Below are 24,320 nucleotides of genomic sequence, written 5' to 3'. Positions count from 1 at the left end.
CAACCCCACAAATCCTACCGCTTTTTGACGCCTTGCTAATACTGCGCCTGTGAACCTCACTTTATAAACTACTATGCGAAGACCACATTAAGAAGTATAAGCATTTTGTGACATTTTTCTCGAGCATGGTCGACCTGCTACACAGGACATGCGCACAAACGCGACGCGAAGAATGGAAGGTCACAAATAAAACTAGCATTCAAGGTGCGGAACTAACGAATAATAGATGATGAAAGCGGCGATTTCCAACATGGAGCGGAAGAGATCACCAGTTAGAACAGGCTGCGCGAGAGGCTTCGGTCATGGCCGGGGGATATAAGGCATCGGGAAACGAAGATTCGGGAAAACGATCGGGAAACGATGGATATCAATTTTACACGCTTTGCTATTTGGTGGCACACTTGGCGGTGGGATGCTGACATGAACAGTGCGTATATTTACTTGTTAATCTTGTGATTGCCCAGCGCCGGCATAAATGCATTTGCAGTCTACGAAAATAAACCAGTTTGGAAGTTTCACTCTGTGTATGTCGTGTGTGTCTTTTATTGTGTCCCGTCTTCTTCGCGCAAGCACGTACCCGTTCAAAGATGAACCAAGTCGCCCAAACAAGAGTTTTAGTTGAAGATTCTCTGTATGCAGCAGCGCTGATTCAATTACCCTCGATGCCGTATTATGCTGATATAATTTTCTCCTGGATATAATTCGGACGGAAAGTTTCGTCGTATTTTTGATATGTTCGGCTGCATGTTCGTCCTCAAACTCGTCTTCATATTCCCTCTTATGTTTGGCATCGGGTTATAGGCGGTTTTCGGCCGATGATGGTATTATTTTTTGAGAATTGCAGTTGAAACCATTTCAAACTTAAAATATCCCAGGGCGCATTCGAAAGAGAGGAAGCATATAGTTAGAGTGAGGAAAAATGAAATGTTCGTTCAAAGGACCGCACCTGTAGCCTGCTGCTCCATGCGCGATATAGAAGATTCACACAGTATGCAGAAACACGTAAATGAACTTCATAGATGCATTAAAGGAAGTAAAAATCTACATTTAAACTCAGCTGATATTGATAGCTTACCTTTTAAGTACACCAAGAATGGAAATTAAAAAAAAAATGCAGGGAAACGCTAAAAGAGAAAATGGCGCAAACGGCCAATGCTTGTGGCAAAACATGGCACACTTTTCGGCACTACAAATGAGAATTTTGAGATAAAAGAGCTCGTGGAGTATGAAGTCTTAACTATTTCGAGAAATAACACTCCGCAAGGCGTCATGCGGCGAGAACATTCTATCATGGAACGCGATTTCATCTGTGCGTAAATGGATGGAAACGCATTATATTCAAACTTCCGTCCACGTGGACGTCCCACACGGTCTGTTCAATTGTGGTGCTAAAATTTGTGACACGGCGCCGGATATTAAAGGCTCAACCTCTCCGGCTCGAAATACGCATTTTTTTTACTTTCTAATACGAGTTTCCGTTCAAAGAAAGAGAAGGAAAGGCGGTACCTCATTGCGCGGTATAAAGGTAGAAATAGGGGTTGCGCAGCATAATATTTCCCTGCAATAAAGAAATAAAATGATCTAGAGGTGAAGTTGAGACTGCCGTTAATGACGGAGTGTCTATGCTGGCTTCAGAAAAGCACTGAAGGGTCACCTGCGCTGCCTCTCAGGCTTGAACGGCCTGTTTTACCAAGATTACAAGTGGTCGGCAAGAGAAAAAAGCATGTAAAGAGCATATTAGAAAGAGGGAGCACGATAAAGTCAAAATTACTATATAAAAACTCGAGAAGGATGGCAATGACAACGCAGAAAGAACTAAACATAAGGGAACTGGAGTATACGTTAGAAAGGAACCACAACGCTTTGCATTTTGTAACGATGCTTGTGGATATTAATTCCCTTGCTCCCTTGCCACTGGTCAGCCTACCTTCGATCCTGGAGACTGCGTATGGTATTGCTTGTTTAGCTGTCAGTCATGACATTACGAGTTACAGCTACCAATATTAAAAGTGCAGGAAAATGAACAAGGAGGACCTTCGCTACAAAATAAGGCTAGAGCTAGCCATTTGCAATGCATGGGGCTTGGCGAACACTGCTTCCGCGAAAGGGAGCAACCGCGTCACAAGGGGCCAACCGCCGACACTGCGGCAGTGGAGACGGGGAATCGAATCCGAACCAGGGATAAGAGGAGAGGCGGGCGGGGTCACTTTGAAGGGAAAGACACGAACCGCAGAGAAAGAGGAATGCAGATATACAGATTGGAATAGAGAAGATAATGAAGCCGGAGAAGGGAGAGAGAGAGAGAGTGGGACAGCAAGAGGGAAAGGAGGGATTGTAGGAGAAACGGGCCAGGAGTGTCTGCGCGTTGGCGCCGTCTCGTAATCAGAGACTCGCCAGCCACCATTAGGCCCGATGAGTCTACCAGCCCTTTCCCTCAGCTCGCCCCGAACCACCCTCCTCTCGCTTTCACGCTGCGCGCAGGCGAATCGAACAATGTCCGGTCCTAGATTGATCGACTGCTTTTCTCGCATCTGCGACCGTGGACCGCAACAACAAGACAAATCAGTACAAGCATGTTTGTCTTCTTTTTTTCTTTTTTGGGCATGCTTTAATGTCTTCCTGCTTGAAGTTTTCTTCTATTCTATTGTAATTGTCGTTCATCTGAGCTTTGCCAGTGAGGGTACCTAATTTTGGTGAAATCCTTTGGAATCGGATAGGTCGGCAGTAGACGGCATGGGCAGTTTGATAGGGCGTTCTTAACACTTGCACCGAAGGGCACGTTAAGAAGAAGTAAGCCCAAAACGGTGACATAAAAATATCGTTCACAAACAAGTGTGATGCTATGCAGGTGTCCCAGCCTCGCGTGTCAACGTGTCAGATATTTTTTTTTGCTGGAAATGATCCAAGTCTGCCCACTTTATCCGTCGTCACAAAGCCTGAGCTCAATTAATAACCCATGCTGTGGTAAAAGGACACGAGGCCCTACAGGCTATCACCTCTCTAGAGACAATGCCTACACGAGGAAGTAAGTATTATAACGAGAGTCCTAAGTTGGTGTTACATGAACGTAAAGAAGAAAAAAAAACACGATGGTTTGGTTTGGTTTATGGGGTTTAACGTCCCAAAGCGACTAAGGCTATGAGAGACGCCGTAGTGGAGGGCTCCGGAAATTTCGACCACCTGGGGTTCTTTTACGTGCACTGACATCGCACAGTACACGGGACTCTAGAATTTCTCCTCCAAAGAAATTCAACCGCCGCGGCCAGGATCGAACCCGCGTCTTTCGGGTCAGCAGCCGAGCACCATAACCACTGAGCCACCGCGGCGCAAAAAAAAAAAAACACGAAAACAATGCTAGATGAAACTGCCTACGAACAATGAGTAAAGGTATTAGAGCTCTGTCTGAAAACTGCCCGTTAAGCACTTTACCAGGAGTAAGTTAGCTCATACAGCCAAACATTTGATGATTAAAACGGCTAATTTTGTCGCCTCAGAAGAAAAAGACTGCTCTGAAAGGCACCGTCGTTATCAGAAATGGCCTGGTCGCGGAGTTTGTCTTTGTTCCTGCTGTTCAAGTTTGTGGATAGCCTCCTGAGGCTCAGTGAGCAAGGAAATCTTCTGAATGAATGCTGAGGACACCTCCTCTTTTCCATTTCACATCTTTGAAGCACAAGCAGTGCCACTATAGTGCTCTGTTACACCGTCTAGCATTAAACTTAGGTGAGCGGGAACCCTTCAATAGAACGATACCTGATAATCTAAATGAAAAAAAAAAAACGTCCAGTGTGACCTGGAAATGTCATGAGGCGCCCAGCTCTCAGGTATGACAGAAGAAGTTCACTTCAACTGAATTATATTTTGTTTCAAGAACATACAAACTTTTCGTATACAAAAGGTAAATACACCGCAGGAAGTCCCACGACTAAGAAGCCGCAAGCTGGATCACCCACATTAAAGCAAAACATATAGTTATTTTGAGAGCAGATAAAGATAATAATTGATATGCACATGGAAAAGTGGTAAGTGGCTTCTGGGATACAAAGGCAAATCATTGCACAAAATTGCAACGAAAAGAAAATAAACCCGGCAGTGTAAGAAGATCACACCCGGTACACATTGTTCAGGTGCTGTAAGAACATATATAGCCACTGAAAAGAAGCAAGAAAGCAAAATAAAAAACACAAAAAGAAGAAAACAACAATAAAAAGACTGAAGTCGTTTGTTTCATGTCATGACGAAATAATTTTCGAAGGGTTATGGCAGAAAACTGCCATCACATTTAGTTTTTGTTTTCGGCAAAAGAAAAATATTACAAAAAGAAAAACACCATGTTCCTGTTAAATAGTAGGTGCCGAGGAAAGCTCTATAGAGATGCACGACTGTAAAAAACTGAAGACTGAAGCACCAATACTCCTATGATACATGGTTGAAGGCGGTAGGGCAACGAGTTTCTTGAACTATGATAGTGATTGAGACTGGCGGGAATAAAATGCTATGATGCATAAAGCTTGCTTCTGGATACTAATTATTGGCCTTAGAGAACCATGCGTTAGGGAACCATGCGAAAGCAGTGAAAGCTGCCAGCCCAAATGAGGCCTGTTCTTTCTGTGAAGAATGTGCCAGACGAGCGACCCTTAGCCTGCCACCTGAAATTATATAACTGTGATAGTTTACAGCTAATTATCTCAGCAGCTCATTAGAAACTCTTTAACAAACACTGTCTGGCAGGGCAATTTAGAACCCGTTTCATGGCACTCGCATTGTCTGGCGCCAACGCTTGGCATCTCCGAACCAGGTTCCGGGATGTCCCAAAAGACTCGTTAGGGATCCATCTGGACGACCTATCGAGGTTGCATCCATGAGAACTCCACCATGCTTTAAAGGCAGCTCGAGTAAATGATGCGACGAGTGTCGACATCCGGGATTCAACGTGGCAAACGACTTGAATGATTGATGCTTCGTCTTTACAGGGGAGGACAGCAGGCGGGCTACAGTACTGGATTTTTGCTACTTTGTGTTTTCGTCCAGTTAAAACCGTTTCCAACTCATTACGAAGTGGTTGTGAGCTGCAGAGATGAATTAGCAGGTATACTATGCTACAGACATCCATATCATGACAAACACCGCCATGGTAGTAGTCAGTCAAGAAGTTTTAGTACTAACTTTGGTAACGGAACAGACACCAATGTCGTGCCAGGTCTGTTCGTAATTGAATTGCCTTTCACCCTGACTGCACTACAGTAGGCGCTAAATTACAATCGACTTGTCTAGCGAAGTGGCAAGTAGCAAGTGCGCACTTGACAGCTGCCTCCATCTGCCGCTCGCATCTGTCACCAACCTCAACTGCTCGTGTGCACTAGACCTTGGCGGTTTTCTTTAAACCAGTGGACGTCGGAAGAGGACAGAGGAGGAGCGGCGCGCATGGGCAGTGAAGTCATGTTAAAAATGCGGATTATAAATTGCTGTCTGCGAGTCTATCCCAGAAGCAAGGACTAACTCGGCTAATCGCCTGTATTTAGTAATAAAATCATATTGTCAAATATGTCTATCTTCTTGACTTTAAACTTCGCCCTTCATTATCGCTTGCCTTCCGGGCGCTTACACTTACAATAGGAACAAGAACCAAAAACTAATCATTGGTGCATAAGAATGGGTTCAGACGAAAAAAGGAGCCCCAGTGCAATGTCGTCTACTGCGCAGGCGTTAGAGCGGACATTTCTGCCTCTCAGATCATTTCAAAACCTCCGCGTACGTGGCTTAAGTTTCACCTAGAAATCTTTCCAGATCCTTTGCCCCGACAAGTTGATTTGATGGGTTATGAGGGTGAACATAGTTCCCTGCTATTCCATTTGCAAAACTACCCATAGAATCCGTGTATCATAATCTTCATCTTTGATTAGCTCCAAATTTGAAGCCTTGCTGATTGTCATACTATCCATGACGTTCGGGCGAACTGTTCAGCACCGCTCTAGAAATGAATGCAGTTGAGAAGACGAAGGTTTCAGGATGCCACCAACAGCCGCGGCTGCCCTGCGCACAGCCCGTGCCATTTACTGTTAAACTCTCAGAAATAATCACAGGGAATAGCCGGGGATTTCTAAGCGGTGTTTCTCTACCCGTAGGAGACAGTTCTGGGGTATAGCGACAGTGACGTCAGAAAGAATCAAGTTATTGGGTGTAAAGTGACATTTATAAAAATGTTTTTCTAGGGGCTATAACGCGAGCAGCATTTTTAGTACCCTACAACACGCTTAAGATCATAAATTCGTATTTTTTGTAACACATGGCATTCTGTAATCTAGATTCGTATACGCCACCTCAGTTCAGAAAAAAAAAGAAGTCATTAAGCAGCTAAGGGTCGTTTCTAATTTATTTTTGCTCGCGTCTGCTCATAAATCGCGCTGGACAGAGAGAGGCATAAACGCAGTATAAAAAAAAATTGCGCTAAGATAAAAAAAGTAGATAAAGGCAAGTGGGCAGGAACTACCAGTAAAGATCGCAGAGGGAGCCCGTAAGACTCCGGAGAACGTTTTAATTGCAAGCTTTTACGGTCGGGGTGCCGGCCGTTTATGGCACACTGCGCGCAGCCGGGAGCCATGAAACACGCGGGCTTCGTCCTCTACCCACGTTATTTTCCTTCTGTAGTTTTTTATTCAAGCTTCTATTTATTTTATGGGGGCGGTGCTTCCACTCTGTTCCGATTTTTATTTATCTCCCTGTGGAATCTCGTTACGAGGTTTGTGCATTCACGCGTTTATTTTTTATTTTGGTATGCTGGAGGAAATTGAAATAAGACGGAAGGCTCTGATTTGATTTGTGCGAAGTGGCGCCTCCATCAAGCCCCACGTTCCCTGCCTTGTTTCATGCAGGCTTGTTAAGCGGCTGGTCACAGGGCCTCTCTCGGAGATATTGATGCGCAGGCTTTCCTTAGAGGGCGGCAACCAGTTTTGGGGCAGGGTCCTTGTGTGAGCAAGATTGTTGTTAGGAGAACTTTAAATTCGACATATCGCTCTGGGCTTCTCACCGTTGATTGAAACATGCTCGTCACCATATGCATGAAACGTCGGAAGAACGTAAAACGGTAGGACGGAATCGATGCACCTGCCAGTGATGTACGTAACAGCCTTTGGCGCGATGCCCGAATTGACTAGGTTATTTTCTAATTCCGTGCGCTAGTTTGGGCGTACGCTTAAATGGGGACGTGCTCAGGATCTAAAACCTTGATTAAGGGGAGACAAGGAACCACACGTAATTTTAGTTGGTACGGCAGAATAGTGGTGGTGGTTCTTCTTTAATGATAACGACGGTGGTCATACGACTGATTAAATGCGACATACATAGTGGGCGTTCTTTGGATAAGAAACGCCAAAGACTTTCCCTAGAGGCATCCTCTAAAGGCATTCATTAGGGCATTCCGTTGGATCACTTCCTTTGGGGCATTTTAAGGGCATGTCTAATCTCTTGGAATTCGCTAATTCTTCTACCACTGTGGCTCAAAATGCCAGGGCAGCACCCTGTCTAGTTTGCGTTCAGGTTTGAAAAAGTTCTCCAAGCTATCAAAGAGAGCATCTTGAAAGTTAACCGGACATCAGAAGCAGTGATTTGGGCACCATGTAAGAACTGTAAGGAGCACAGCTAACTCGATTAGGTTAAATTGTACTGACGATTGAATTCCACGAACAAAGGTAGGGCGCATTTTGAGCATAAAAGTCCCAATCCAAAGCACACAGTACTGGTAAACAATTCGAAAATGGGCATTTGACGTATCATTGTTTAATTCTCACCTTTCAGCGTATGCGAGAAAGCCTGCCCATTCCGCTGTTTGCAGAAACGCTTGTTCGCCCTGCCATTTGAGAACGAGGCAGTTTGAATCTATCCTCTGAACCTGAAATCTCGCGTGGAGTCGAACAGACGAGTATACATTCGTTTTTGAATCCTCAGCAAAAAAAAAAAAAAATGAAAACGCAGCTCCTAATCAACCGTTCAGTTCGCCGTTAGTGAATTATCACTGACTGAAAGAAATGTCCTAAGCAATCTGAGGATTCGCATTAACACTGCGCTTATTGAGCAAGTGTTGGACATCCAGGCGACGTGAACTGAACCCTTTTATCAAGGCTTTGGCCAAAGATCGAGTAGCGGTGTTTAAACATTTACAATAGCGCATACATGTGCGCTGCCTTTTGACGGATGCACCTACAACAGCATCGTGCTGAGCAGCTTGTCGAGCAATGTTTTAGTTTCTATTTCCGCACTCGGGCCCCTGCGAACTATAACTAAAAAAAACGTACAAATACAAAACGAGAGCGCGTCTGAACGATTTAATAGCCACGAGTTGATGAGTGGAGCATTAGGGCTTCCATTAGGGGACAACGGATATCGTTTACAACTTTCCACCATGGCTATAAGCCCAGTTCCGGATAAAAAGAAGAACCCTTTTATGCGGCCGTTTAAAAACATGACCTGGCCCGAGCTCGGAATTGAAAAGTTTACGCCTCTTGGCTCGAGGTGCCGGTAAAGTGATTACCGACGGTCCGTGGAAAATGCAGCGCCTGGCGAGGTTAATGGACGCTAGCGGGGCTTTTTGCCAGGAGAATGAGGGGGTAAGCGACAAGTCGAGGGAGCTAGAACGCTAATATCAATCGCACTAGTTTTTTCAGTTGTTAGATGAGTGTAATTAAAGCGAGCTCACGTTTACCAGTAACGCACCGCTCACTGAATGGACGCTCGACGCATACAGTTTTGTCTTTTATTTGTTTTCTGTGCAGCGTACAAGCTTCGTCAATATCGGTTCTGCGTGCTGCCTTGGAACTACGAATAAACACGCCGGTATGAAATGACACTCCAATGCGCCCTGGAGCTCTTCACAAAAACCTTTTCTTTTATTTATTCCGTACATGTTTTGCCGAACGAAATCATCCAAGCTGTAAAGCCTCGAGCCTATGACTATGACTGCACGGCGAGAAATGTTGTCGAATGACATTCAATATTTTGTTGCTCCCAACTCCTAACAGCAGTGAAGGAAGAGATGATACAATCACAGACGTGTGCGCCACGCATACCTTATAGAGACGTATCCTTTTACAGGGTATGCACCACGGCCAAGATTGTAGGAACAGTTAATAACATTATGTTCAGTTTTTTAACATAAGATTGCACCCCATAAAACCAGCTAAAGTATTGCGACTTTCATATTAAGCTTCCCGGTTCAGTCGTCAATCTTGGTGGTGGCAGTACACGCCAGATTAAACAAAAAAATTGCCACTATACTAAAATTTTGGTTCTATTCCCGACTGCTAATAAAATTATTCCGCTTTTATGCACAAATAATACACCTTAGGATTCAGAGGCAAGTTGGCGCGTAATTGTGACATAGCAGGGTTCTGGAAGCTGCTTTCTTTTAGTCTGCTAGTACCATAACGCATGGAAGACCGCAGCAATCTGAGGCTCCGCACAAAGAGAACTGTTTATGTGGAGCCAAGGCTGTCCAGAAAGATCACAATACGTACGGTGTCTGTGCGGGTCAACATATCACGTTGTAAAACATACAAGATTTCCCTTCTATCGTCCATGCGGGAACAAAAAGCCACGGAAGTGTAAACGAAAGTATTGAAGTCGGTTTTTGAAAAAGTAATTGAAGTATATTTAATGCCCTTTTGTTTAGCTGGTTACGCAGCCTGATTAAGTAAAGCAAAAGCGAAAACACTGCGCGAGAGAACCTATTGCAACAGAACGGATGCCCTGGACGGGTCTCGTTACTTTTTGACTTCCCAGCTGTTATTCCGCTTTGCGGTCTTCCCCAAGCGGCTTTCCTTTCGCATATTTTTTATGAAAAATAAAATTGCTCTTTCTAAGCAGCCTTTATTCTTTTTGAAACCCGAACAATTTTGCCAACAATCGTCTGAAGGCTAGCGCACAATCGCAGTCACACAGGTCTCTTCACGGCCAAACGTTGGGCAGCAGATGCGCTACAGCGCGACCAAATTTCGCATTTTCTGCTGTTTACAAGCCTATGAAGCGCATACGCTCACCCATGACGCCCTAGCAATCATGAGGCGATGGCGTTGAGCTTCCATTTTGAAGTGAGAAACAAAAAAACTTCGCCGTAAACGAAGCGAACCGCAAAGCTTTTGGAACAGTTTCGTCCTGTGTTTCCGCCCAGTCGACAGTGGAACTTACTCGTACACCCCAGGGCTGAACACGCCAGCATAGAAACATTTCCCTGCGCTCCTCCGCTGAATAGCGTCTGAGTGCCGCATAATACTGCACTGCCGACTCTCGGGATGTCCGTAAGGGCCACGTACAGAAGGCACAATGAATGCGCTCCAAAGCCCACATTTTGGGGACCAGGAGAAGAGGTAGAGAAAAATGAGCGAGTGGGAGAAATGGGGAAAATGAGGGAGAAGCGGTGCCCGAAATAGCGTCGAGACCGACGGGAATCTACCAGGCGCCACGAGCAGGCGGCGGAAGGCAGAGGTAGGGGCCGTTGCCACGCTCGGGCATTGTCCACAGCCGCCGCCTCTGCCTCCAGGAAAACAATGGGTGCCTGGGGACATCACGTGCGCCGGACGTGACAGTGCCCCGGGATCCGGGGATCAGAGCCCCCCTGGCGAGGTTGGGGAAAGAGGGAAAGGTAGTGCGGCAAACGGGGGGGGGGGGGGGGGAGCACAGGCCGCCAAGCAAGGTCTCAGCAGGACGCAGATGCCTACGGCGATGGCAGGTTTCGTGAAGGAAAACTAAATAACGGGGTTTCTGGGTGCCATTCTCTCGGAGAGCTAGAAGAGGGGAAAGAGACTGGAGGGAGGTTAGCAGGAGGAGGGATTCTGCAGACTTTCCCAACAAGGGGGGGTGGTGGTGGGGGGGGGGGGGGGGGGAGGGTGGATTGGAATGGATAGAAGAAACAGAAAGGGGAAAAGTAAAGAGGACGAAGCACGTAAATGACCAGCGCCAGAAGCATGTGACATCCGCTCGAATGCGCATTCCTTAATCAGCAGTCGGCGATCCTGTATATATATATATATATATATATATATATATATATATATATATATATATATATATATATATACTCAATTTTTTGCTTATATGTCATGCGCATACACCTCTGCAATCAACATCGCAGTGTAAACAAGTGCAAACCCGAAGCCCGGCGTCTTTGCGAACAAAGGTGATTCTTGTAAAGTGGAGAAATATCTTTTGTTTGCCATGACTGCATTGTTTCGTTTTCCTTTTGTCCTATTTACATTTAATAATTAGTGCCTTACGGAAATAACTAGAAGAATAAGAATGAGGTGGAGCTCATATGGCAGGTTCTCTCAGATCATGAATGGCAGTTTACCAATATCCCTCAAGAGAAAAGTATACAACAGCTGTATCTTACCGGTACTCACCTATGGGGCAGAAACGTGGAGGCTAACAAAGAAGGTTCAGCTTAAGTTAAGGACACCGCAACGAGCTATGGAAAGAAAAATGATAGGTGTAACGTTAATAGATCGGAAGCGGGCGGAGTGGGTGAGAGAGCAAACATGGGTTAATGACATCCTAGTTGAAATCAAGAGGAAGAAGTGGGCTTGGGCAGGGCATCTAACGCGGAGTTAGATGGGCGGATGAGATTAAGAAATTTGCGGGGATATGGTGGCGCAACTGGCGAAGTACATGGTTAATTGGAGAGACATGGGAGAGGCCTTTGCCCTGCAGTGGGCGTAATCAGGATGATCATGATGATGTCTTCTAATGAGTTTAATTCGATCAAAAATAACACCAAGAACAACTTTAAGGTGACAGGAGGGCCAGTTGGTGACTTTTATTGGAATGCGTATTGTAAAACCATGGCAGCAAGCAGGGATGACAGGAGAAAAGACAGGACGAGGCGCGGAATTCAACTCCTGTTTACTTCACAGCTCCGTCGTATGTATGCAGATGAATGAAAGAACTTGTGAGAAATAAAAATGCAAAGGACATCACGATAGTGTGCCTTGCTGGCGTGTGTCCCGCTTTCTTTCATGACAATATTTAAATGAATTTTTTCCCTTACTGAGGGTGTGCTTCGAAGGCAATGATCCATTTTTAAAAAGTGGAAAACGCAAGAACAAAGTTCTTGCATTCTCCGCTATTGCTTTATTCTTAAATATGGCGCTTTTCCTAATGGAGCCTTCCTGCTTCAGATACCACCTGCCGATCTCCCAGATAACTGACTGAAAAAGAAAGACGCTGGTGTTATCAGAAGACGTGACTTCCACGCTACGTCTTTACAAGCGTGGATCTTTAGTTTTTTTGTGTCATAGAAAAAAACATTTTCTTTTTGTCCCGTTGTCCAAACAAAAATAAAAAAACTAACAAACTAGAACACAAACGAAAGCAAACTCTGCCTCTCCCGTAAACGAGAGTAGAGTAAGCATGAAATGTTTACGGGCCTAATGTCATCTCGGTGGACACCCGAACCGCACCGTAAAGGAAGGGAGGAGCGCCACCACCCGTTAAGGGCGATGCCTTGCCATTTGAACGCAAGGTTTTTTGAGGAAAGGAAATCGCGCAGTAATTCTCTTCCATCTCGGTGGACACCCGAACCGCACCGTAAAGGAAGGGAGGAACGCCACCACCCGTTCGGCGCGATTGCGTGCCCTTTGAACGCAGCGCTTCTCCCCCGGATCACGTATGACAACGAAGTGTAACATGGCATTTATGTGCTTTTTGCACGCGTTATTAGAAATCGGAAATTATAATTCCGTGCATTATCAAACCCACAGCTTCACTGATATCTTGATAAACATTGGGAAGGCACTGGCAGCAGTTATTTTTTGTCTCATTTGGAGACCAACCGGCGCTTGAATGCCGGTCGCGTAGGAGGGCTTAGAGAGTCTCGTTAAATCTCGTTAAGTCTCGTACGGTGCCCGGATGTTCTCGTTTCAGAGCCCGGATGACTGGAATTCAGTGCCCGGATGAGTGGATTTCAGTGCCCGGATGAGTGGATTTCAGTGCCCGGATGACTGGAATTCAGTGCCCGGATGAGTGGATTTCAGTGCCCGGATGACTGGAATTCAGTGCCCGGATGAGTGGATTTCAGTACCCGGATGATGGCTCTCGGTCTCGGCGTGACGTCACCGCACTGCCGACAACGGGAGCTAAAAGCATTTCATGCTTAAAAATCTCTGCCTCTCCCGTAAACGAGAGTAGAGTAAGCATGAAATGTTTACGGGCCTAATGTCATCTCGGTGGACACCCGAACCGCACCGTACAGGAAGGGAGGAACGCCACCACCCGTTCAGCGCAATGCCTTGCCATTTGAACGCAAGGTTTTTAAGCATGATATGCTTTTAGCTCCCGTTGTCGGCAGTGTGGTGACGTCACGCCGAGACCGAGAGCTATCATCCGGGCACTGAAATCCACTCATCCGGGCACTGAATTCCAGTCATCCGGGCACTGAAATCCACTCATCCGGGCACTGAATTCCAGTCATCCGGGCACTGAAATCCACTCATCCGGGCACTGAATTCCAGTCATCCGGGCTCTGAAACGAGAACATCCGGGCACCGTACGAGACTTAACGAGATTTAACGAGACTCTCTAAGCCCTCCTACGCGACCGGCATGCAAGCGCCGGTTGGTCTCCAAATGAGACAAAAAATAACTGCTGCCAGTGCCTTCTCAATGTTTATCAAGATATCAGAGGAGCTGTGGGTTTGATAATGCACGGAATTATAATTTCCGATTTCTAATAACGCGTGCAAAAAGCACATAAATGCCACGTTACACTTCGTTGCCATACGTGATCCGGGGGAGAAGCGCTGCGTTCAAAGGGCAAGGCATCGCGCCGAACGGGTGGTGGCGTTCCTCCCTTCCTTTACGATGCGGTTCGGGTGTCCACCGAGATGGCAGAGAATTACTGCGCCATTTCCTTTCCTCAAAAAACCTTGCGTTCAAATGGCAAGGCATTGCGCTGAACGGGTGGTGGCGTTCCTCCCTTCCTGTACAGTGCGGTTCGGGTGTCCACCGAGATGACATTAGGCCCGTAAACATTTCATGCTTACTCTACTCTCGTTTACGGGAGAGGCAGAGATTTTTTTGAGGAAAGGAAATGGCGCAGTAATTCTCTGCCATCTCGGTGGACACCCGAACCGCACCGTAAAGGAAGGGACGAACGCCACCACCCGTTCGGCGCGATGCCTTGCCCTTTGAACGCAGCGCTTCTCCCCCGGATCACGTATGACAACGAAGTGTAACGTGGCATTTATGTGCTTTTTGCACGCGTTATTAGAAATCGGAAATTATAATTCCGTGCATTATCAAACCCACAGCTCCACTGATATCTTGATAAACATTGAGAAGGCACTGGCAGCAGTTATTTTTTGTCTCATTCGGAGACCAACCGGCGCTTGCATGCCGGTCGCGTAGGAGGGCTTAGAGAGTCTCATTAAATCTCGCTAAGTCTCGTACGGTGCCCGGATGTTCTCGTTTCAGAGCCCGGATGACTGGAATTCAGTGCCCGGATGAGTGGATTTCAGTGCCCGGATGACTGGAATTCAGTGCCCGGATGAGTGGATTTCAGTGCCCGGATGACTGGAATTCAGTGCCCGGATGACTGGAATTCAGTGCCCGGATGAGTGGATTTCAGTGCCCGGATGATGGCTCTCCAGTCTCGGCGTGACGTCACCACACTGCCGACAACGGGAGCTAAAAGCATTTCATGCTTAAAACAGGCACAGTGGAAACCAACCAGCCGTCTGTGTAAACAAAAACAAAGAAACGAACAATTCATTGATAAATAAATGAATAACGAATAGATTAGCTCCCGAGTCTAAAACTTAAGACATAGCAGCAGCCAGCAACAGTACAAAAGTAAACAAAACTCTTTGCAGAAGACGTTGCACAAGAACATAAGGAGCAGCATGCCATCCTTCCTTCCTTTGGTAACGGAAACACCCGCTCACTTTCTCTTTGTTACCCTCGCAGCAGCGACATTGTGAGCCGGAGACGACTCAGCGTGGTGAGCACCACGAAAAGTAACAGGAAAACAAAACGCAAAACCAGCCAGGCCCGGTGGAAGTGCAAACAGCTCGTTACTCGCACCTTTCACCTCGGAATAATGCTTCTGCTGTTTCTGATTGTGGGCGTGACCCTATATTGAGCCTTCGCCGCCGTTTCCCCATTACGAACGGGCAAAGCGCTGTCAGGCCACTCCGCACATACCACTGCTGCCTCTGCCGCCCTCTACTGGGCTGCTGTCACATCGCAGTGCTACGGCAAATATGTCAGCGGACTGCACACGGCGCCAGCTGCCACGTTCCGCGGATCGCGCGAACAAATCCCGACATTCTTCGTCGGACAGCTGTCGAGTGAACGAGACAGCTAGGTTGCGGGACTCGCATCACAGACACGCTGGTTTCCTTGCTCTCTTTAGCTATATCTCCCTGTCTCTGTCTCAGACGTAGTTATTTCTAATTCCTTTCTTTCTGTTTAGCTAACCATCACAACAAAGCAGCGTTTATAGCAAGCGCAGCACGCCCAGGCTACAAAAACACACTCTCTTTTTTAGTTCGTGTCTGTTTGAAATGAGAAAAGAGGGCGCCACCGTCCACTCCCCTCGGTGGCCAGTTTCCACACTCACCCTCTGCATATATCTAATTCGCACCCACAGCTGGAAGCCGGTATCCGCTGCAGCTCTGGCGATGTTCCCGACAGGAGCCACGTTTTCGCGGCTTTTGATGCCGCTGTCGTGGCTGTATTTTGTAAGGGATGCGTGAGTCGTCGTTTTGTGAGGCCAGTGACAGAAGAGTTTTGGACTAATAGCGTGAAGAAACGACGGGAGAACGAAAAAGAAAGGTGGCGCCTGAACTCTGTGGATCTTGTTCCGAGTAGCAAGTGTTGATTTTATCTCTGCTCTTTTTTTTGTGTCGTAGTTTTCTAAAGAAGCTCAATCAGATATAAAATTTTTCGCCAATTGCCCAAGGGTCTGCCTTGGGAGGGATGCAGGGTCAAAAATTGTCTCTGTGTTTTGCTTACCATCCCTGTTTTACTTCGCAGCTCGTCATGAAGTTTCGGGAACTATACCATACCATAACGTACCTTACCATACCATACCATACCATACAATGCCATACCGCACCATATCATACCATGTTATACCATAGCATGCCATGTCATGCTATACCATGAGATGCCATACCAATATGGTTGCCTAATCGCTGTTGTGAATCAATCCATAAGAAGCCCATACAAATAGTGATGCCAGTTTTCGTTCGGCACTGCAACCTTCCAGCAAGCGAACAAAGGGAACATTAACATGGCAACACTGAAAGAAGCTTGGCGGTGGTGGTGAAATTTTATTTCTAGCGGATATAGAGGAGCGACCCGCATGGGTAGCCCAACTGCCTGTTTGTCGCATTTTCTGATTATGGCCTCCCCTTTCTTTTTTTCAGCTGATTTGAGATGTAGGTAATGGCATATGTAACCTATGTGGCTGGTCACAAAGGCTAGTAGTACACGGAGAGTATTGCTTTCCCTCAAGCCCGAGCGGCGGTTACTAATGCGGCGAACGAGACGCACAATTTGCTGCGAGGTTCTCTGAAGCTGTTGGACTGCGCCACTATTGAAGCCGTGTTCTGGTATCATTAGGCCCAAGATTTTAATTTTGTGTACTCTAGGAATGGGGACTCCGTGAATACTGAGTTCGATGGTCGGTGGGGGTTGCGCTGATCTGATTTTGCTGAATATGAGAAATTCAGATTTGGCTGGAGAGTACCGCAGCCCCATGGGGTCTACATAGCTCCTGACGATATCGATGGCACGCTGGAGTCTCTCCTCGATTCCGGCCTCACTGCTCTCGGCGGTCCACAAGGTTATGTCGTCCGCACAAAGGCTGTGGTGGAGTTATGGGATCTGCGCTAATTGGTGTGGAAGTTTCAGCATTGCAACTTTGAAGAGAAATGGTGACAGCACTGGTCCCTGACGGGGTGCTCTTGTTTCCGATGAGGAAGTCATGCGAGTGGAGACCTCCTACTAAAAAATACGCCTTTCTACCGGAGAGAAAGTCGCGGATATAGTTGAAGGTGTGGGCTCCCACCCCAAGTTCGTGAATGTTCTCCAATATCGCATCACGTCTGAAATTATCAAAGGCCTTCTCCAGGTCGAATCGCAGAATTATTCTGCTGTCCCACGTTTCTGCCTCAATAATCTGCTGTTTGAGCTGAAGCCTTACATCCTGCGTAGAAAGTTTTGGTCGAAATATAATCATGGGGGGTTACAGCTCGTCCTCTCCCATAAACTGGTTGAGGCGGGTATCAACTACGTGCTCCATGGGCTTACCTACACAAGACATGAGGGAAATTGGCCTGAGGTTCTCAAGGCTGAGGGCCTTGCCTGGTTTTCGAATGAGAATGATCTCTGTCGTTTTACATGTTTGTGGGAATGATCCCTCCGACCAGCATTTCTGCAGGTACTCAGTTAGGGATTGCAGCGACTCTTCATCCAGGTTACGGTGGATCTTGTCAGATGCAGCATCTGGGCCAGAGGCGGATTTGCAGTCTAGACTGGAAATTTCTGTCCTAACCTCACCCACAGTAATGGGGGATTCGAACTGCGTGTTTTCCGGACCGGCATAATCTTGGAAGGCTTGGCTAGGAGCATGCCAATATATTTGTCTTGAAGTTCAAAGAAATTGTCCTCTTGTGTGTCTGCGTATGCATGCACAAACTTTTGCAGGTTCTTACTGTGAGTGGTTGTACGTATTCTCAAGCGAGAGGTTCGAGAAAAGCACCTACCAGTGGCACTCGTTTAATTGCTAAAGTCGCTCAAAATTTGATAGCGCAAGTATTCAGGCTGCAACTCTTCATGGCCATGACAGAGGCTAGCAGTAAACTGACCGCGGAATGGTAACGTGGTGAAAAATAATGTAAAAAAAAATAAACCCAACAAGATTGTCAGTAGACTGGCCTTTAAAGACAACTTTTTTTACTCGCCTAGTCAAACGCATTGCTAAAACGGAACTTCTGCTTGGAGTGATATGGGTAGCATTTTGGTGCGGACACTTTCATGGATTGTGGTTGCAGCAGAGAGCAAAACTCGAACTAAACGTCGCGTCAAGGAGTGCTTTCTTTGTCTTAGCGAGAAGGCCTACCGCATGAAGAGCCTGCACGAGGTCTCATGCGTCACACATACTTTCGCGCGCATTTCTTCTGCACGAAAAAGAAAATAGAGCACTACAGATCAGTCCTCGACGGCGGTTCACCGAGCCACGTTTCCCTCTCGACGGCTGCTGCACCCCACAGCGCTTTCGAAGTGCGAGCCGATGCGCATTTCAGGAGTAGCCAGCTTGCCGAAACAGCTACGCACACATAGGAAGAAGATATGAATCATGAATGTGGGGCGGAGGATGTGGGGGCTGCGCTTAGTACGAGTCCTGAGGGAAGAGGAGGGCCGAACTTGAGAGGCAGACGCAATATTTTCGGTCAGCACTCGGGGGCTCCCGCTTATTTTTCATACAGCAGGCATCCTACTCGGCAAGCAAAAGCAACCTGCTTTATTCTTTCGTTCGTCACTTTGTGGTATCATTCTTGTTCGTTTTGAGGTTCAGGTAAAGTTTAAGGCGAAGGGGGTGGAGGAGGAACAACAACGAAGAAGTAACGTTGGTGCGGCCGGCTATGGACTTCCTGGATCAAAGAAGGCTTGCGATCTTTCGTCTCGTACCCGTCATGCTTTTCCCACTGTTTCCGTCCGACGCTAGGCATTCATTCCCTGCAGTTTCTTTCCCTCAACTTTTCATCCTTTTCGCGCTTCTTGGAAGAAGTCAAGAGAGGAGGGTTGTCCAGCCGAGAGATTACCATTCATGTGAAGCCCTTTTTTCTTCATTTGACTGGTTTCTTCGTCACCTTTGACTTTCTGCAATGGTGTTGCTTGCCCCGTTTTGAAATGAGAATATCGTCTGAACGTGCTAGATTCGTACACTTGTGACGGTGTTTTTTTTTTCGTGCTAGCCCTCAACGCACTTTAGAGAAGAATAAAGACAGAAAGAAAGAAGAAGAAAGAAGGAAGGAAAGGTGGGAAGAAACAAGGAAAGAGAGAAAAGAACGAAAGAAAAAAAGAGAAAGGGAAGAAAAAGAGAGAAAGCAAAAAGGAAAGAGGGAAAGAGAAGAGAAGAAAGAAAGTAAGCGATAAAGGATGGAAAGAAAGAAAGGAAAGTAACAAGGCTTAGGCGCGCACTGCCCACGACATGATTTATAGTCCAGGAATTGGGAAACGCTGGTTCTTGAAGTGCAGGGGCGGCTGACTGCTTTTGTTCACATGCGATCAAAGCGGATGCCACTGCATTCGCTTTTGCACAGTCCCTGCATCTGATCTGTGGTCGATTCCGCTTTGGCGCCATATTTGCAGTTTTTTTTCTCTTATTCTTCACTAGATGCCATTTTGCTGGGGTGGGGTATCTGAATCAGAACGGGGAGTAAAACGAACCTATTCTTTGCGTGGTCTTTCCTTCAGTCCTGAATTGTCTTATTCTCAAGCAAGCACGTTTCAATGTTTCAACAGTAGCCATTTTGTTAAGGTGAGATAACGTTTTCGCTACTTTCATCATTACAAAATAAAAACGGGAGTATCCACCGCGTTTGCTCAGTGGTTAGGACGCTCACCTACTGAGCCGAAGGACTCGGGATCAGTCACTGCCGCGGCGGCCGTGTTTTGGCAGGGGCGAGACACAAAAAGCCGCCGGTCTCCTGTGTGATGTCAGTGCCCGTTAAAGATCACCAAGTGTTCGAAATTGTTCCGGAGCCCTCCACTAAGGTGCCTCTTTCATTTTTAATTCTTTCACTACCTCATTCACTCCTTCTCTAACGGCGTGGTTGTGGTGTCCACAGAGGAGTGGGACAGTTACTGTGCCGTTCCTTTCCTCAGTACTAATTTACCAACTTAAGGAAATAGTAAAAGACAGTATTGTTTATTCCTGCTTTGTTTACAGGCCAAGCTAAAGGCTAAACATGACCTATTTTCTTGTTCCTATTTTCTCCCCTGTGTAAGAGTTTGACCCCTCAATTGGGCATAAGGTGCGACATCTTGTGGGCAGTGTTCTCGAAGATTACGCACATCTAGCATGAAACTACAGTTTTAGAGGTAATCATCCCACTACATTAAACTGGAAAAGGCCTGTGACCAATATATTTGGTGTGGCCAGTGCTATATTTATCTTCACTGCAGACTGATGCAATTTGGTAAGTGCGCGGTGGGTGGCTATTCTTGACTTGCCAGTTAAAAACAACAGCATTTTATGTAAGCTACGCTTGGTGTTATGTACAAAGGATGTTGACGACAGTCAGACAGTTCTGATGAGGTTCATGAAGTCAATTTTACGCTAAGATAGAGCCTATATATGGAAATCTGGTCGTCTGACTGACATTAAACTCGGAGGTCAGCATACTGGCACGCCACTTGTGTCATTGACGCGAACTACTCAACGCTGTTCAAAACGCAAACAGGGTAGAGAAATAGCTCACATGCCAGCTCACAGACAGCGCTTCTTTCAGTTAACCATGCCGATGTGGCCCCGAGGAAGTAGCCGAGTTGGCAAGTTCGGTTTCGAAACTGGAGTTCTCTGCGGGCTCTCGTTTATTCCACTATCTTTATCTAACTTTTTTCAGCACCCTAACTTACACCGCGTCTCAAAATTTCGCTAAATCTGGCCTTTCGGCACAGTCTGATAAGTAACGGCTGTAACAAGCTTAAAAAATTTGTGGGCGCCAACAAACAAAAGACAGCGAAGAAACCACAGGACAAGCGCCTTTTTCACAACTAGTTTAATGGGAAGGCAACAAACACTTAAATATGAAAAGATATCAAAGGTAGGTACAGATAAAAACAGTTAAGATTCCATGTTATGATTGAACAAACTCAAAATTTACGCAGATAGCCTATTTCCTTTTTCGTGAGTGATACTGACGGCTTACTCACGCAATTACCGTGTGAGGCAATGTGGAAAGCTTCCATCACCTCCCTGATTCTTTGTTCAGGGTGACGGAAAAGAACCTCTGTTGCCACAAAGATAGGCCGGCAATTATTGCATTCTTGGAGGTGTTCCCTCACCTCTGAGGCACTGCAATTGTTGTGCTCTTTAAGGCGAATGTTCAAACAACGCCCAGTCTGCCCTATGTACACCAGACCACAGAGACACGTGCCTAAAGACACGGGCCTAAGACACGTGGCAAAAAGATATGTCAAAGTAGCCTTATCCGCCCCTTTGAAATTAGGTAGACTGTGCCCCCTTGTACAAAAAAAGACAGAAAAGGTTGACCGTATTTTTCGCGCATGCACAAACACCGGGTTCCGTTTGTGCGCTGTGAAATAGGAGTGGTGTACAAGATCCCTTTTCTCTGTGGTCTGGTGTACATAGGGCAGACTGGGCGTTGTTTGAACATTCGCCTTAAAGAGCACGACAATGGCAGTGCCTCAGGGGTGAGGGAATACCTCCAAGAATGCAATAATTGCCGGCCTATCTTTGTGGTAACAGAGGTTCTTTTCCGTCACCCTGAACAAAGAATCAGGGAAGTGATGGAAGCTTTCCACATTGCCTCGTACGGTAATTGCGTGAGTAAGCCGTCAGTATCGCTCACGAAAAAGGAAATAGGCTATCTGCGCAAATTTTGAGTTTGTTCAGTCATAACATGGAATCTTAACTGTTTTTATCTGTACCTACCTGTGATATCTTTTCATATTTAAGTGTTTGTTGCCTTCCCATTAAACTAGTTGTGTAAAAGGCGCTTGTCCTGTGGTTTCTTCGCTGTCTTTTGTTTGTTCGCGCCCACAAATTTTCATCATGAACAACCTACAACTAGCCCAGCTTTCCATTCTGTTAAAAAATTAGGCACCTAAAGTAATTTCCGGTATCTGATTGAACATGGCATTGCTATCAGCAGATATTCCTTCCCTGGCTTTTGCAACAATGCTAACTCCAGCTTCTATCGTGTCTTTTCTTCAGCGATGCCACGTTTCTTCTATTAACAAATGGAGTCGAGTTTCAGAAAAAAAAAGAAACGACTCGCTTCGCTTTGTACTCCTCCACATTTTCACCTCTGATGCACCACGGACGCTTTCTTACAAACGACTCCGTCTTGGCAGAGAAGAATGCCAGACGTGCTGCCGTGTGTCTCGGCAGCAGTTTTCGGTTGGGAACTCCCGTCACGCAGCCAGATGCGGTGACTCGCTGCCAGAAGGAAGGATCGCGTTATCCTTTACCCGGTTACGGGAAAAGACTGCAGAGGAAAGGAGAGGAGCTAATGCAGACGTGAGCCAAATTTCAACCTCCGCGCCAACCTGCCTAATACACTCTGTAGACTTGCTTTTGTTTCGATGCTTCCCCTCACTGAGGCCGTGCGTTTCGTTGGACTGGGGTTGTAAGACAAACGACCGTTTCGAACACAGCCGCGAGCGTCGTGGAACCTCGCAAGAACGTGGAGGGGTGATTTGTCTTAAGCGCTTCCTTACCTCCATGTACGAATACGACGCGAGCGCCGTATATTTATTCGTACAGATTTTTGCTTCTTTTGGTCCCTAAGCGAGCTGCACGTGCGCGAATAAGTCCTCTCGGAGCTTAGCTGTCTGTGCGTAGTGGGCAAAATAAAAAGGAAAAGAAAGAAAAGCCCAAAGTTGGAAAGCCGGTCTCTTTTTCAACTACCACTGTATAGAGGTGGCTTTATTTTATCTAAACAGCATCACCGTTGGTGTCTTTTTCAGCATCGCGTATTTAGTATGCAGTACGCAACCCAAGGCTCCGCATTTGAGGTACTCGCCAACAAGAAAGCGCCGGTACGAGAGGTTTAGCGTCACGAAGGTGCACGCGGGGTATAATGAAGGATACCGTATGATGGCTTGAAGATTAATTTCTGCCCCCTGTGGAATAATTAGGAATAATCTCGGCCACCAACTTCAGCAAAATGTGAAGTTGGGCTAGTTGATAAATTGCTTTTAAAATGACCACAGTAAAGGGACGTGCGGCGCTTCTGTTGCCTACAGATGTACTCGTCCAGTATTTACGCTAATTTTATAGCGTGTGCGCCTGTGGCTATTCAGTGTGCGCTGCCACCGCACAGCATGCGGGTATTCTTCTCAACCGCGCCTTAAGAAAAGAGAGGAAGCTGAAAGTCAGTTTTCAGAGTCGGGGTCAGAGTGGAGAGGAAGAAAGAAAAGGCGCAGTGACTCTCACTTCTAGGCGTACTCTTCAGCCCCGGTGTTCATGAGCTGTGCAGTGAAGACGAGAGTAGTGTAGAAGATGTGACAAATTTCCAATCTGTCAAGTATGTCCAAACACTTGAGCGCATTTCAAGCAGTCTTATCAAACTTGCTCTAAGAAACCGATACCTCCCCATTTTCAAGGGTTAGAATCACAATAGCCATAGGAGGCTGCTCTATGCAGCTCACAACGGTAGCTACTACAGCTTCGCATCGTTGTCCGGGCCTTGAAAGGCTCCGCAGCCCAAGAGTGCTCCGTCACGACCGACCGACCGACAGTATGCAAATAAAGGAATGATCAAAAAATTTTGTATTGAATTGTGGTTGGTGTGGGGACAGGACCACCTGCCTCGAAACCGTCTCTGACATCAGAATTGTGGAGTGCGGCCGATACCTTTTATGCACTCAACTGCAGGATGCCATCACATTCAGCGCAGGAAGCTGCAATGATCGAAATAGCGTAGCTTATTTATGACATTTCGATGCTAAGAAAGAACATGTACCGGCAAATGTCAACGACGGTGGCATACAGAATTGTCTCCTTTTTGTATTATACTTATAGCAAGCGCCATTAATTCGTTAATCTGGTTCTTATTTCTTGCTCTAATTATTGATCCTGATTCCTGGCCTCCGGGGCTTGCTATTATTGTGATCAGCGTATATTGGTATATTTGTGATCAGATATTTTGATCAACCGATCCCTTGCCATCGCACAATCAGGGGCGGAACCTATGAGTGAAAGGCTTTGTGGACCCGCGGCCCGATTCCTGCCCATCCTGCTTCTTTGTATGCAACACAGAAGCATACGCGGTCACCACAGTAGCCTTTGGGTATGCCGCAAAGAACCACAGAAGATCCCACCAGCCTTGTGGGTAGGCCGCAAAGAACCCCTCAAGAGTCAGCATAGCAGGCCTTGGGGATGGCGCATAAGTTCAGCTTATCAGGATTCTGACAGTGAAAGTGAATCGCATAGCCTTTCAAAAAAAAAAAGCACAGAAACAGATCATCGCGTAGATATTGTGCGGTTCGTTCGTGAGGTGCTGCATGGTACTGCGTTTCATGCCAAGCATCAAGTCACTCGCATCTATTTCTTGCCGAGCAACCGACTTAAGGGTCCAT

General features: G+C 46.5%; 1 protein-coding gene across 1 annotated transcript in view; it reads right to left on the bottom strand.

Annotated features, from left to right (window-relative positions):
- Positions 1 to 24,320, bottom strand: part of LOC149358918 (suppressor of lurcher protein 1-like) — a 351,348-nt gene that overhangs the window by 260,267 nt on the left and 66,761 nt on the right. The gene's annotated exons all lie outside the window — the stretch shown is intronic.

The sequence above is a fragment of the Amblyomma mixtum genome, chromosome 2, assembly GCF_055824585.1.
Source record: "Amblyomma mixtum isolate Tamu chromosome 2, ASM5582458v1, whole genome shotgun sequence".
In the NCBI taxonomy this organism is placed as follows: domain Eukaryota; kingdom Metazoa; phylum Arthropoda; class Arachnida; order Ixodida; family Ixodidae; genus Amblyomma; species Amblyomma mixtum.
The sequence above is the reverse complement of the archived record's forward strand: the minus strand, read 5'-3'. Positions and strand labels throughout refer to the sequence as shown.